We start from the raw sequence: 6,582 nt of genomic DNA, 5'->3' as shown, positions 1-6,582 counted from the left end.
AGACAGAAGTATGGAATAAGAAATAAATACAAATGTAAGCTGTTTTGCTAATTGTTTTATAACCACAACAAATTCATACAGAGTATGACCTGTACAAAACAACACAATAAAGGCTCAAAGATCAAGGTGTTCCCTTGGGCAAAGCTGAAGATTTTAGTCTCGGGTATTTGAAATTTAGGCTGCTGTCCTTGTTTTTGGACGAATCATTGGGTGTGTGACATAGTCCATGCTTTTAACCAGATTTGAAAAGAAGAATGGCCACTTAGCCCAGATTGAAGTAGATGAAGTGTTTGGTTTCACATGTCACATCACCACCAAAGTTCCTCTCCATGATGTAGTGTCAGGGGGGTTCTAATCTTTGTTGAACTCCTTCTTTTTTTTTTTTTTGTTGTTGAACTCCTTCTTAATACGGGCCACAAGGTTTTTCTCTATATTCTATTTCTCCAGCTCCTAAGTAGCACACTACATAGAGTCCTGTTGCATCTTCTCTGACGAATCAGCATTTTTTTTATCATGGCCTTTTGGTCACACAGGGTTACCAAGGAGTGGGGGTTGGTCAACTACAGTGGTCTCCTGTGGGAGGGGTTGGCAATACTGAGACTCAGCAGGAGCTTCCTACTGAATCCCTGGTGCATCTCTGTAATGCTTTTTAAAAGTTTTATATATTCAGCTTCGTAGTATTTTGTTGAGAATTTATGTCTGTATTTTACTATTTGTTTTCTACATATTTCACATCTTATTGTTCCGACAGTTCTCTTTTGTTGACATATTTTGTTGCATAGATATTTTTTGCTGTGTCACCTTAATACCAATTTAGTTTGCTATTTGTTTGCTTTTACTATTTTTTAAGTTACTTTCTTAATTGTTACCATAGGATTTATGTCTTAGTTGGCTCAGACTGTCATAACAAAATACCATGAAATGGGTGGCTTAAACAACAGAAATTTATTTTCCATGGATCTGGAGGTTGAAAGTCTGATATCAATCAGGATGCTAAATATTTGGGTTCTGGTGAAATCTCTCTTCTTGGCTTGCAGACAGCCAATTCTTATCTTCTTACCTTATCAAGATAAGATAGTCTTTCTTCAGGTGTGCATGTGAAGAGAGAGATCACCCCTTTCCTCTTTTAAGGTAACCAGTCCTACTGGATTAGGATCCTACTCTCATCTCATTCAATCTCAATAATTTTCTGAAACCCCTATCTCCAGGGGTGCCAGGGTGGCTCAGTCAGTGAAGCCTTTGACTTTTGATTTTGACTCAAGTAACGATCTCAGGATTCTGGAATGAAGCCCTGTGTCGGGCTCTGTGGTCAGTGTCAAATCAGCTTGAGATTCTCTCTCCCTCATTCTCTCTCTCTCTCTCTCCATCTGCCCCTTCCTCTGCTCACATGCTCTCTTTCTTAAATAAATAAATAAATAAATAAATAAATAAATAAATACATCTTAATAAATAGATAAACAAACAAATAAAAGCCTTATCTCCAAACACACTCAAATTGGGGGTTAGTCTTTAACATATGAGTTTTGGAGGACACAATGTATGCCATAGCAGCTCAAAATATTCTTTTTTAAAAGATTTTATTTATTTATTCATGAGAGACACAGAGAAAGACACAGACACATGCAGAGGGAGAAGCAGGCTCCATGCAGGAAGCCAGACGTGGGACTTGATCCCGGGACCCCAGGAGCATGCTCTGGGCCGAAGGCAGCACCAAACCACTGAGCCACCTGGGCTGCCCCTTTTCTTTATTTATTATAGTCTTCTTCAAGTTGATTCTAATTGAATTTCCATGAATATACTTGCTCCAGTGTAGCTTTATTCTCATCCCACTTCTTAGTGCTATTATTGTCCTATATATCTTTATGTCATAAAATCAATAATATAGGTTTATAATTATTGCATTATGCAATTGTCTTTTAAAATATTTATTTATTTACTTACTTATTTTAAAAATATTTTTAAAATGTATTTATTTTTAAAAAATTTTTTTTTAATTTTTATTTATTTATGATAGTCACAGAGAGAGAGAGAGAGGCAGAGACACAGGCAAAGGGAGAAGCAGGCTCCATGCACCGGGAGCCCAACGTGGGACTCGATCCCGGGTCTCCAGGATCACGCCCCGGGCCAAAGGCAGGCGCCAAACCGCTGCGCCACCCAGGGATCCCTTAAAATTTATTTATTCATGAGAAACACACACACACACACACACACACACACACACACACACACACACAGAGGCAGAGATACAGGCAAAGGGAGAAGCGGGCTCCATGCAGGGAGCCTGATGTGGGACTCGATCCTGGGTCTTCAGGATCATGCCCTGAGCCAAAGGCAGGCATTAAACCACTGTGCCACCCAGGGATCTCCACTTTTAAAATATTTATGAGAAGAAAAGAAAAGAATACATTTATACTCTTATATTTACACTTACCTTTACCAATCCTTTTTAATTTTTTGTGCCATGTTTATTCTCATTGTGAAGGACTTCCTTTGGATATTTTGCAAAGCAGATCTGGTAGGTACAAATTCAATCTTGGTTTATTTATTATTTATTTATTTTTATTTTAAAGATTTTATTTATTTATTCATGAGAGAGAGAGAGAAAGAGAGAGAGATGGGGGGCGGGGGGTCGGGGCACAGAGGCACAGGCGGAGAGAGAAGCAGGCTCCATGCAGGCAGCCTGATGTGTGACTCAATCCCAGGTCTCCAGGATCATGCCCTGGGCCAAAGGCGGCGCTAAACCACTGAGCCACCCGGGCTGCCCTCAATCTTTGTTTATATAGGTATGTCTTTTTTTTTCATCTTCACTATTGAAGAAAAATTTTACTGGATATAAAATATTCAGCAGGCACTTTTTCTTCCCACACCCTGAATATGCCAACTCACTGTCCCCTGACTTCCATTTTTTTCTGACTAAAGGTAAATTGTTAATCTTATTTTGGTTCTTCTTACATGTGATAAGTTCTTTTTCTCTTGTTGCTTTCAAGAGTTTCTGTGTACCTTTGTCTCTCAACCACTTGTCTATAAGTCTCTAAGCATGGGTCTCCATGTTTATTTTTATTCACTTGAGATTCATGGATGTATAGATTAATATTTCTCTTCAAATTTGGAAGTATTTTGGCCATTATTTCTCCAAATATACTTTCTGCCCCTTTATGTTACTCTTCTCATTTTGAGAATTGTATTATGCCTATGATGGTATAGGTTGTTTAGACCTGGGGGTCTCTAGGCTCTATTCATATCTCTCTCTTTTTCTTTAGATCATATAATCTTTATTGATTTATCTTTTTCATTTTTTTAAATTTATTTTTATTGAAGTTTGATTTGCCAACATATAGTATAACACCCAATGCTCATTCCATCAAGTGTGATTTATCTTTTATTCCTTTGATTCTTCCCACTGTCAGCTCAAATCTGTTATTGAACTCTTCTAGTAAATTTCTCATTTCAGTTATTGTACTATTCAACTATAACCTTTCCATTTGGTGCTTTTAAAAATATATTTTGCCTTTGTATTGATATTCCTTATTGAGTCATTGTCAACACATGCTCCTTTAATTTTAAAGAATGATTTTCTTTATTTGTCTAAGCACATGTATATTAGATACTTTGAAATATTTTTTCCAACGTTTGGACACTATTAGAATTTCTCTTGACTTTTTCCCCCTCTGTGTATGAGTTATATTCTCCTGATTCTTTGCATGCTTTATAAATTTTTGTCAAAAACAGGTCACTTTAGAGAAATTAGTTTAGTGCCTATGGATTTGGGTCCCTTCTACAGATTTGTTGTTGTTGTTATTGTTGTTATTGTCTTTTGTTTGGTCTATTTGTTTAGTATCTTTCCTAGGCTAATTCTGTGGAGTGTGTATCCCTTATATCCCATGTACTGTGTGGCCATTGATGTCTCTGTTCTATTTTTAAAGATATTTCATTGTTTTAATTTTATTTTTAATACTGCTTTCATAGGAGTTACCTCTGAGTCATTAAAAATTGGTGGTAAACCAGTGATTAATTAAAATTTGTGCCAAACTCTTTAAGTGAATAAGACTTCTTTGCCAATTTATCTGTGTATAGATTGGGGTACACAATCTAATTTCAGTCAGTTATAAATCACTTCTTATAAAGTCAGTCTTTTTCTGGGTACACAAGTCTTCATGATCAGATAGGGATAAACACCTTACCTGACTTTTTTAAGCCATATCACTTTTGGCTTTAATAATACCTCTGGGGGGAGGCGGCAAGATGGCGGAAGAGTAGGAGTCCTCAACTCATCTGGTCCCACAAACTTACCTCGATAACTTTCAAAACATCCTGGACACCTACCAATTCGACCCGAGGTTTAAAGAGAGAACAGATGGAATGCTACAGAGAGAAAAGTTTTCACTTCTAACAAAGTAGGAAAGCAAAAAAAAAAAAAAAAAAAAAAAAGAATAAAGTGGAGGAGGGGAACCACAACTAGCAGGGCTAAAGCGGAGCTGCAAAAGCCTCTGGGGGATGAAAGCAACAAGCAACAGCCCTGGAGAAATGGGAACTTCAAAAATCAGCATCAGAGCTTTCCTTGACAGAAAAGTGCTTAGCAGGGAAATCAGGCAGAATAACAGGAAGGGAAGTGAAGCCTCAAGATTCCTGGAGTCACTATAAGAGGAGGGGTATCTGGGGGAAAGCTCACCACAAACCACGGTCTGATCTCAGTAAAGGGCTGGAGTGCTGGAGCCCTCCAGGGCACTTGGAAGAAGCCAGTGAGTTATGTGGGCCCGCTCCAGAATGGCCTTTACACTAGAACCCGGCAATGGACAGAGGTGGCTGTATTCCATTCCCTTCAGGAAAGGCAGTCCCTGGGAATGCAGGTCCAGCAGTGCAGGACCCCAGATCCCAGGGTGCCCAAGGAGACAAAGCCGGTGATCCTCCATTTTTGCTGGAACAGGCAGAAGTGAGAAGGGCAATGGAAAGTGAGAACTCTCCTTGTGCTGGGCACACTGCAAGCTGTGCAGATCAGAGCACCTATGCCTGTCCCCAGACCACTGTGGATTGGGAGACTGCAGTTAGTTACTCAAGGGGAGCTTGACTACAGAACTGGAAGTGTATCCAACACCATTTTTTTTTCTTTTTCCTCCTTGTTTCACATTGTGTCTGGGAGAGGCGGGGCCCCTAGGGGGCAAAGGCTGCACAGGATAAACAGCTCATATTGAGCCCAGCACCTGGCAAGTGGTGGGGCATCTCTGCCCAGGCACAGACACATGAGAATCAGCACAGCAGACCCCTCCCCCAGAAGAACTGCTGAAAGTACAAGGGAAAATCAAGTTTACTGAACAGACAGCACTGGAAAGCTCCAGAACTGAGGGTAAATAGTATACAGAACTAAGGGTCCTTTTTCTTCCCTCATTATGACTCATTTTTTATATCAGATTAAAAATTTGCAATATTTTTTCTCTTTTCCCATTTTAACTACAATATTACACCAACTCTTCATTTTTCAGTTTTTTCCTTTTTGACTTTCAAATTTCCACAATTACATATCTGAGATATATTTTTCACTTCTGAATTCCCTTCAACATATTCAATTTAAATTTGGTAGATAGGGATCCCTGGGTGGCGCAGAGGTTTGGTGCCTGCCTTTGGCCCAGGGCGCGATCCTGGAGACCCGGGATCGAATCTCACATCGGGCTCCCGGTGCATGGAGCCTGCTTCTCCCTCTGCCTGTGTCTCTGCCTCTCTCTCTCTCTCTCTCTGTGACTATCATAAATAAATAAATAAAATTAAATTTGGTAGATATACAAGATATGGGTATTTGTTTTTTTGTTTTATGTTTTTCTGCCTCATTTTATTTTACAATTGTGGAAATTAATACCTTCGAACACACGACCAAAATACACCCAGAACCAAGTAGAACACCACATGGTTCATTCTGTGACATTATATTCTCTTTTTCTTCCCATTCTACCCCTTTCTTTATCTTATTTATGTTTTTGTGGTCAATGATAGGTCCTTATGTAAGTATAGGTGATTTATTTTTTTAATTTTTTTTATTTACTTATGATAGTCAGAGAGAGAGAGAGAGAGAGAGAGAGAGAGAGAGAGAGGCAGAGACACAGGCAGAGGGAGAAGCAGGCTCCATGCACCCGGAGCCCAACGTGGGATTCGATCCCGGGTCTCCAGGATCGCGCCCCGGGCCAAAGACAGGCGCCAAACCGCTGCGCCATCCAGGGATCCCAGTATAGGTGATTTATATAAATTTGGGATTGATCATTTTCTAACATAGAAAACAAAATGCACTCAGAACAAAGAGGATCACCCTCTAGGATCCATCAGGTAGACTACATTCCTCTCCACTACCACTTCCTTATGAACACCATCCCCCCTTTTTCTCTTTTCTTTACATTTTTTTTCATTTCTTCTTCTTTGTTTTGGTTTTTGACTTTTTATTTTTACTACTTTGTTTTAAAATTTATTTTTCCCTTTTGTAGTAATTTTGTTTTATTTTGATCTGTTCTTTTTCTTTTATTTTCTGGTCTCTACCTCTTCAGAATCATCTAGGGTGTATTTTACCTAGGTTGTGGTTGATACTTTTGACTCAGCCCACTC

The 6,582-nt window shown here is 39.2% G+C and overlaps 1 pseudogene; it reads right to left on the bottom strand.

Moving 5' to 3' along the window:
• Window positions 1–232: 232 nt before the first annotated feature.
• Window positions 233–3,125, bottom strand: LOC129518072 (dynein light chain 1, cytoplasmic-like; annotated as a pseudogene).
• Between the last annotated feature and the right edge of the window lie 3,457 nt (window positions 3,126–6,582).

Source organism: Nyctereutes procyonoides, unplaced genomic scaffold, assembly GCF_905146905.1.
Source record: "Nyctereutes procyonoides isolate TBG_1078 unplaced genomic scaffold, NYPRO_anot_genome, whole genome shotgun sequence".
Lineage (NCBI taxonomy): Eukaryota > Metazoa > Chordata > Mammalia > Carnivora > Canidae > Nyctereutes > Nyctereutes procyonoides.
Note: the sequence above shows the minus strand (reverse complement) of the source record. Positions and strands in the feature narration are given on the sequence as shown.